Here is a 9,935-nt window from a genome sequence, read left to right on the forward strand (position 1 = left end):
CATTGAAAATGTATGAGGACTAATGAAGAGGGAGGTGGCAAAAGATGTCATCACAACAAAAATACAGCTCTTAGAAACCATCCATGGGAGGTATCACCAACTACAAATGCAGGACACAGTACAGTCACTTTCACAATATTTTAATTTCTGTGGTAATTATTGAAATAAAATATTTTCAACATATACTATGTTTTATTTATTTGTTATATCACCTCAATAATTTTATCATATTTTGTGAGATAAAATTTCATTAGACATAAATGAAAATTTGCTTAAAAACTAAGGTGCATCTAATAAATAGGCCAGGGACTGTAGTACTCAATGCAGATATTTTAAACTGTACGAGATACCTAGATACTTACTTCTCTTACCCGTGAATGTCTCCAACCATGCATGGCTCGAGATTAACTCCGTATAGTTTCACAAAATTAGTTTACCAGTCTTCCCTTTAGAGTCCCTTTTAGGTGTATGTGGTACTTAGTGAAACCTCACCTATCCTCCTGCTATCAGAGCAACATGTGCAAAGTCAGCTGCTGTCAGTGCCATTTCTATCTTATCATATTACATTACACGTTGTAATGGTACTTTAATTACGTAACCATTATGGTACCTCACCTGAACCTCTCGATACCAGTAATATGCTACTGTATTTCTGTTAACTACTTAACATATTTCTGAGACAACATTCACATTTGATTTCACTTTTGATACATCGATATGTTTATATTGCAATGATATTATTCTTACGTGTATTCTTTCTTTTGTCAACTATGATCTTTGACGTACTTGTAACTCTGATTTTTGGGCACGTGAGCGATTGTTAGTTAGTTGTTAAGTTGTTAGAGAGTCGGACGTTGAGGAAGACAAGTTGTGGACATCATGTTGGAAAGACGAATATTGTCATCAGCTTATAAAATGTGAACTTTAACAGTGACTGTGAGGAAGATGTTTTGTGTTGTTTAGTGATGTTTTGTGTTTACGTGATATTGCAATTAAAAGGAAGTGTAACTTAAATTCAGAGTGCTAATTGCTTTTTTTACATCACCATTGTCCTGCAAAAGTGTAACCTTCAAGAACGATTTGTGAAGCACATCTACAAAACTTTTGAATATAGCAGAATAAAACCTAGGCCTCTTTGCATCCGAGCTTCGAATCATAACCACCTAGATTTTCAACGATTGAGCCACGGTTAGTATGAGACCACCGTGGGAAACACAAAATGATGAGTGCCTAGTTTTTTTTATTATTACATGAAATGACTTTATTAACACACCTGCCACATAATATGACTGTTGTTGCCCGAAAATGCAGTATTTAGCAGCGTGAGCAACACCACAATCGTTGTTAAATGCTGACCTTTGTTGTGGTAGGGTTGTTAGAATGTATACAATAAACAAGCTTATACTGATCAGCCACTATGTTATGACCACCTACTTAATGGCAGTACATACACATCTGGCACGGATAACAGCGGTGGAGCACCGGGCACGGAAGCAATTAGGCCCCGGTAGGTCACCGGAGGGAGTCGGCACCACATCTCCACAAACAAGTGACCCAATTCGGGCAGGGACGAGCTCTAATGCCACATTCAACCACATCCCAAATGTTTTAATCAGGATCAGTTCTGGCGAGTTTGTGAGAGAGCACACCAATTCGGACACGTCACTGTGTTCCTCTAACAACTCGTCACATTCTCCGTCGTGTGACGTGGCGCATTATCTCGTCGAAAAATGCCACTGCCATCGGGAAACATGGCGTCACGAAGGGGTTTATGTGGTCTTCAGCCAGTGTACTCCTGGCCACCACTGTGCCACTAACGAGTTCCACTGGACCCACGGATAATTGTTCCTCACAGCATAATGGAGCCAACAGCTCGTCTCTGTGTTTCGGTAAGGAAGTTGAGGAGACGTTCCCCTGGAAGACAACAGGTCCTCCCCTCTGTCGGCACAGTGAAGGAGGTTTCGAGATTCGTCGGACCTCTCAATGTTCTGCCACTGCGTCGACATCCAATGCTAACAGTCGTGCGCCCATTTCAGTTGCCGATGTGGTGTTAACACTGGCACGAACGTGGGTCGCTGCCTGCAGAGGCCCACTGTTAGGAGTGTTCAGTGCAGTGTGTGTTCAGACACACTTGCTCCCTGACCAGCATTGAAGTCTGACGTTGCTTCCGCCACAGTTCACCACCTGTCCTCCTGTACCAGCCTGCCCAGCCTATGACGTCCGACATCTGTAATGAGGGGCGACCACCCAACCTCATGATGTCTGGACTCCTCAGTTTCATCACGTGTTGAAGAAACTCGCCACAGCACTCCTCGAACACCTGACAAGTCGCGCAATTTCAAAATGCTCGTGCCGACCCTCTGGGCCGTCAAAATCTGCCCTCGGTCAAATTCAGACGGATCACGTCCCTTGGCCATCCTCCACATTGACAGAATGCTCACTGACACGACGTGCACTGACAAGGTAACCTCCGCATCGCACCCCCCTCAGATTTAATTACAAGTTACGGTGTGGTTGCAAAACACAGACACTCACGGAGAGCATGCAAGGCATAAATCCCTGCAGGTGCGCTATCCTCTGTGCCCTCGGTGGCTCAGATGGATAGAGCGTCTGCCATGTAAGCAGGAGAACCCGGGTTCGAGTCCCGGTCGGGGCACACAATTTCAACATGTCCCAAATGAAGTACATCAATGCCTGTTTGCAGCTAAGGTGTCCATTTAATTATCATGATCAGTGTATGTTTTTGAGCTTCAGGAGCACTTTGACACAGCACACTTTAATTGTTGTGACAGTCCGTTAGAGGGTACAAAAGGGAAAATTTTCGGTAATTCCACATTTTGTGTTAAATTGAAATTCAGAATTTTTTTCTCACTAAATCCAATACCTGAATCTTTTCAGGAGCTGTATGAACAAATATATTACGGTAACCCTAGTTTTTGGAACTACTGGTTGCTTTCTCGTGCAGGTAAGGAGAGGTCGGAGAAGGTTAGAAACGAGTTACTGGTCACACTCTACCCATGGTGAGAGGAAGCAAAGAATAGTCCTTAAAGCTAAGAATAGTGTTTTCACTTTTAAATGTGTGAAATGGAAGTGTTGGAATTTCCCTCTCAAAGTAAATACTGTCCAGGCAATGCAGTTCTCTCAGGCAAGTTTTCCTTTTTATACGTTAGGCTGCATCGTTGTTGTTGTTGTTGTCTTCAGTCCAGAGACTGGTTTGATGCAGCTCTCCATGCTGCTCTATCCTGTGCAAGCTTCTTCATCTTCCAATACCTACTGCAACCTACATCCTTTTGTTTGGTGTATTCATCTCTTGGTCTCCCTCTACGATTTTTACCCTCCACGCTGCCCTCGAATACTAAATTGGTGATCCCTTGATGCCTCAGAACATGTCCTACCAACCGATCCCTTCTTCTGGTCAAGTTGTGTCACAAATTTCTCTTCTCCCCATTTCTATTCAATACCTCCTCATTAGTTATGTGATCTACCCATCTAATCTTCAGCATTCTTCTGTAGCACCACATTTCGAAAGCTTCTATTCTCTTCTTGTCTAAACTATTTATCGTCCACATTTCACTTTCATACATGGCTACACACCATGCAAATAGTTTCAGAAACGACTTCCTGAAACACATATCTATACTCGATGTTAACAAATTTCTCTTCTTCAGAAATGCTTTCCTTGCCATTGCCAATCTACATTTTATATCCTCTCTAATTCGACTATCATTAGTTATTCTGCTCCTCAAATAGCAAAACTCATTTACTACTTTAAGTGTCTCATTTTCTAATGTAATTCCCTCAGTATCCCCCGATTTAATTCAACTACATTCCATTATCCTCGTTTTGCTTTTGTTGATGTTCATCTTATACCCTCCGTTCAAGACACTGTCCATTCCGTTCAACTGCTCTTCCAAGTCCTTTGCTGTCTCTGACATAATTACAATGTCATCAGCAAACCTCAAAGTTTTTATTTCTTCTCCATGGATTTTAATAGCTACTCCAAATTTTTCTTCTGTTTCCTTTACTACTTGCTCAATATACAGATTGAATAACATCGAGGATAGGCTAAAACGCCCATTCTTGTCAATCTTTCCCTAATACTCTCCCTGAAATACTCTACAACCTCTGGTTCCGTCAGTTTATCCAGGTCCCATCTCCTTAAATTACCACCTTTTTGCCGTTTCATTAAGAACATAATTAAGAATAATATTTTTTGTACTTACCTATTTCATAAGTAATCTTTTATTGCAATCACTATTCTGATTTTACTGTGTGCCACTACAGATTCTATGTGAACAATGCTTTTGTTCAGTGGAGAAATTACGAATGAATCGCAGCTTAGATCTGCCAGAGAAAGGGCACTAACTTATCACTCCTAATGGTGCTAGTGCCTGCAGTGTTTCAGAGCCCTGCAATTGGACTAATCAGATATTTTATTGAGTGACAAGGAAAAAAAAATCCTGTTCAGATAAGCAAAAACGCTCTTCACCTCTACATCTACATCTACATGACTACTCTGCAATTCACATTTAAGTGCCTGGCAGAGGGTTTATCGAACCACAATCCTACTATCTCTCTACCATTCCACTCACTAAAAGCGCGCGGGAAAAACAAACACCTAAACCTTTCTGTCCGAGCTCTGATTTCTCTTATTTTATTTTGATGATCATTCCTACCTATGTGGGTTGGACTCAACAAAATATTTTCGCATTCGGAAGAGAAAGTTAGTGACTGAAATTTCGTAAAAAGATCTCGCCGTGACGAAAAACGTCTTTGCTGTAATGACTTCCATCCCAACTCGTGTATCATATCTGCCACACTCTCTCCCCTATAACGCGATAATACAAAACGAGCTGCCCTTTTTTGCACCCTTTCGATGTCCTCCGTCAATCCCACCTGGTAAGGATCCCACACCGCGCAGCAATATTCTAACAGAGGACGAACGAGTGTAGTGTAAGCTGTCTCTTTAGTGGACTTGTTGCATCTTCTAAGTGTCCTGCCAATGAAACGCAACCTTTGGCTCGCCTTCCCCACAATATTATCTATGTGGTCTTTCCAACTGAAGTTGTTCGTAATTTTAACACCCAGGTGCTTAGTTGAATTGACAGCCTTGAGAATTGTACTATTTATCGAGTAATCGAATTCAAACGGATTTCTTTTGGAACTCGTGTGGATCACCTCACACTTTTCGTTATTTAGCGTCAACTGCCACCTGCCACACCATACAGCAATCTTTTCTAAATCGCTTTGCAACTGATACTGGTCTTCGGATGACCTTACTAGATGGCAAATTACAGCATCATCTGCGAACAACCTAAGAGAACTGACCAGATTGTCACCCAGGTCATTTATATAGATCAGGAACAGCAGAGTCCCAGGACGCTTCCCTGGGGAACACCTGATATCACTTCAGTTTCACTCGATGGTTTGCCGTCTATTACTACGAACTGCGACCTTCCTGACAGGAAATCACGAATACAGTCGCACAACTGAGACGATACCCCATAGGCCCGTAACTTGATTAGAAGTCTCTTGTGAGGAACGGTGTCAAAAGCTTTCCGGAAATCTAAAAATACGGAATCAACTTGAAATCCCCTGTCGATAGCGGCCATTACTTCGTGCGAATAAAGAGCCAGCTTCGTTGCACAAGAGCGATGTTTTCTGAAACCATGCTGATTACGTATCAATAGATCGTTCCCTTCGAGGTGATTCATAATGTTTGAATACAGAATATGCTCCAAAACCCTACTGCAAACGGACGTCAATGATATAGGTCTGTAGTTAGATGGATTACTCCTACTTCCCTTCTTAAACACTGCTGCGACCTGCACAATTTTCCAATCTGTAGGTACAGATCTATTGGTGAGTGAGCAGTTGTATATGATTGCTAAGTAGGGAGCTATTGTATCAGTGAAATCAGAAAGGAACCTAATCGTTATACAATCTGCACCTGAAGACTTGCCCGTATCAAGCGATTTGAGTTGCTTCGCACTTCATTTCAGTAATTTGCTATTCTTCTTGATTTCTCACGAGCAGTAATCCATGTCGAAGGAAACACACAGCAGCTAGTTATTTGAATACACATTTGTTATTTATGCAGAAATAATTTTTTGAAAATATTATGTTCCATAAAAAACTGTAAAATATTTATGTTTAATGACAAAACAGTTCAAATAAATAAAATACATACACCCATTTTCTCCCGTCACATTCTGGATAGTTAAGCTATTTGCTTCACAAAATGCTCTGGATACTTAACTCAACATTAAATGTTGACACTTCTGATAATGACAGTATCTTCCTTGTCTCACTTACTTTGCACAAAACGTGACACATTTCCTGTAACTTACTACTCTCATTAAACTCCACGAGCCAGAAAAAAAATCAAATTTCGAAAATTAATGTTTCTGATGAATATGAGACAGAGCATGTTATTAAGTTACTTAGACTTTTGCAATTAAGTACAAATGGACAGGCCTGTTCACAAGTGACCATTAACACAGTCATATGTAACCATATTTCGAAACTGAGTTCAAAGTTTATTATTACACAATATTTTCAACTATAGGCAAATTTGGAATTCAAAGAAATGTATGTGTACATCTGGTACTTGACAGTCCGTATTAATTCAGGAGTAAAATTTTTTTAATATTATTCAATAACATCTCTAAATCTGGAATGTTAGATGCTACGAATAGAAGCTAATATCTGCAAGTACTAATCAAGTGCTACTATGGCTGGGTAGTATCTACCATTTAGACTTGCTAGAATCTACAGACCTCGAGAAACGAGCATGTGTCGAGCTCCTGTAGGATGACACCGACTGGTGGGGGGGGGGGGGGGGTGAAAAGTCCGAATCTGAAAGCCTGCCTTCCCGGGAACGTGGTTCGTGCAAATCTCTATTATCGTATTCTCTCAAATGTTGGGGATCTGACAACCTAGATCTAGATTCACGAGAGTACAGACTATCTCTTTCCACATATCTATCTTCTCTGGAGTGCATCTGACCTGAACCTCTCAATCTCAATTCCTGAAAAGGAATATCATCCGGGTCTCTGAACCTGGAGACATGAGGTGGTGGTTCATGTGAACCTCTGAACCTTGGGTTTTTGGACTGATCCCAGTTTGGAGCCACGTACCTGGAGTCACGAAAGTTATCTAGGTTTTGGGGTCAAGGACTCAAAAGTCAGAGACTGTACACAGTCTGAAGCCACATACACCGTCTCACGGAGCTGGGGAGAATCTGAGACTCCGTAACCTGTTTCAAGAGGCTGCTGACAATCGGAAGTAAAGTATTCGTTTTTGTGGAGTCGATCTGAGGTGTATCTGTGATCTGAACGCTGTCCTCGGTCCCATACTGCGGGACTGGCTTCTCGCAACTGGGACAGTTCCGACGTGTCGAGCTCACGCTCACGGGGCTCTTCTGAAGCCAACAATGTAGAAGCGAGATTTCGCAGTAGGGCAGTTCCTGTAAGAGGCTCATCGATGACTATGACTACTGGATCACACGACGGTGGTTGATCTGAGCCACTGAGCCTCGGAATCTCAGACCGACTCTGGGCTGAAGTCACACGTCTAGAATCGCGAGACTCTGCCCGAACTGTAGCTGTATAGCTCATCTCATTACTTTGAGGATGATCTGGGGACCCGTAACTTGTTTTAAGAGGTCGCTGATGGTCAGAAGTAAAGTACTCGTTTTCGTGGGGTGGATCCGCTCGTATCTATGCTCCCTACGCTGTGCTCGGTCCAATACGACAGAACTGGCTTCTCGCACCTGAGAGAGTTCTGACGTGATGAACCCACGCTTACAAGGCTCTTCTGGTGCCAAGAATGTAGGCATGAGATTCTGCAGTACAGCAGTTTCTGTAAGAGGCTCATCCAGGACTGTGACTACATGGTCACGCGACAGTGGGCGATCTGAGCCTCCTAATGTCGGGTTCTCGGATTGATTCCGTTTCGGAGTCACGTACATACAATCACGGGACAGTGTCCAGTCTGAGGTCTCTCGAGGTGACATCTCACCAAGATGGGGAGGATCCGGGGCTCCGTAACTTGTCTCGAGCGGCTGCCAACGGCCTGAAGTCGAGTACCTGTTTTGACGGGGTCGGTCCGAAGTGTATCTATTCTCCCTACGCTGTACTCGGTCTGATATCATGGAACTGGCTTCTCGTGACTGTAACCGATCCGACACGACAAACCTACGTTCGCGAAGCTGTTCCGAAGCCAGGAACAGAGCTGCGCGATCCTGCAGTACGGTGGACTCCGTGTAAGTACGCTCTCGTTGTGAGAGTCGATCTGAAGCCGTAAACTGTGCTTCACGAAAGTGAGAGTGGCCAGTACTGCAAAATTCTAGTTCACCATGCAGTGGCTGATCCCGACACTCAAATACAGATACGCGATGAAGAGTATTTGCGACAGATGGCTCAGATATCTGAGGCTGAGGCCCAGCCCGATAACCCAATCTGGGTACCACAGGCTGTGAAAAATTCTGAGACGGCAGCCGCGGCCACACGGGTTTGTGCTGTGTGTAATTCACAGGGTGGTGTGGCAGATTCTGAATCACAAGTGGCCGGTCACGTCGCTTCTTCAAATCACTTTTCCCCTCCTTCCATTCTGCAATCGATTTGAATTTAAATTTACCTAAACCGAGGAATAATCTGAAATTGCGTGCCTTCAGATCCGCATAAGATTTGTCGTCGACCCAAAGAGTCAGCCTCACCTTTCTTTCTGTCTCTGCCACTCTACTGGCGACTTTCCACTCAGCGGTGGAGATGTCTTTATTTTGCTTCTGAAAGAAGTCCAGTATCTGCTGGTCACTTTTCCTATTCATCCCCATCATCACCCACAGTACAATCTTGGCACCCTTCAAAGTGGTCTCTGCCCTCCCGACCGCCAGCCTGGCCCCCGGCCACGGAACAATTTTGTGCACCGTCTTGTACAACCACGATTTCGTCGCCTTATTGATACACGTGAACACCACACTCCCATTCTCGTACTGCGTCGCAGAAAACTGTATAGGCTCAGCCCGTTCGGATGGCTCGATGCTCTGCATGATTCCACCGCTTCTGCCTGCTCCTCCGTCATCTTAGCTTCCGGAAAACCGACGAGCACGACAGCCAACCTCACTGAACCACACATTTCCTCTTTTCTTTCAGCTTCTCGACCTGAAACACCGGTTCCATTTTCGTTGACCTCTCCAGTTACAGAGTCGTCGGCACCAGTAATATCGGCCGAGTCTGCTTCTTTCAATTTGTATTTCTGCCAAACGGGTCCTTTCTCTTCGTCAGTGCTAGTTTTCAACTTTTTAGCATCCCCATTACTCGTTTTAGGGTTCTGGGCACCGTTCTCACGTTTCCGCTTCTTCTGTTCTCTTTTAGGTAGCACAGCTACCTTACACGCTTGCCCCTCTTTCTTTGCGACGGGGACGTCCAGAGCAGACTTTTCTGCAAGGTTCGAACACTCCCCCTCCACAGCACTGTCACCGTTTCCACCAACTGCTCTTTCGGAGCTGTTTTTGGATGTGTCGGTTTCCCCAGTGGCAGCCGAGGTCCCTCCTGTTGCAAGTTTAGAACTATCTCCCTCTGCAACTGAGCCTTTATCATCTACGAGGCCCGAGGTCACCTCACCTAGAGGTCCCCTCGCACCAAGTTCGCGTTCTGTCTGTTCTGACTCCCGGGTCACCTCACAGTGAGGTCCCCCAGATTTCTCGGCATCTGCTCCCTCGGAGCTAATTTCAGATTTTTTTTTCTATGATCCCACGAGACGCTGAGGAAAGTGTGGACCACACGGGCAGAGCCCCGTATGCCCGGGCTAGGCTGGATATTCTGGGAGGGCGCCCGTTCGAGGCACAGCTCCCCTGTGCCACGCACCCCTCGGCACGGGTCGCACCACACCTTGGGTTGGGGGGCAGTTTAACGTCGTGCCCGGGACGACAC

The 9,935-nt window shown here is 44.3% G+C and overlaps 1 non-coding gene across 1 annotated transcript; it reads left to right on the forward strand.

The window, feature by feature from the left end:
- Nucleotides 1–2,581: 2,581 nt before the first annotated feature.
- On the forward strand, nucleotides 2,582–2,656 carry Trnat-ugu (transfer RNA threonine (anticodon UGU)). Its single transcript has one exon. It is a non-coding gene; the product is annotated as a tRNA-Thr (tRNA).
- The last annotated feature ends 7,279 nt before the right edge of the window (nucleotides 2,657–9,935 follow it).

Source organism: Schistocerca gregaria, chromosome 11 (genome assembly GCF_023897955.1).
Source record: "Schistocerca gregaria isolate iqSchGreg1 chromosome 11, iqSchGreg1.2, whole genome shotgun sequence".
Lineage (NCBI taxonomy): Eukaryota > Metazoa > Arthropoda > Insecta > Orthoptera > Acrididae > Schistocerca > Schistocerca gregaria.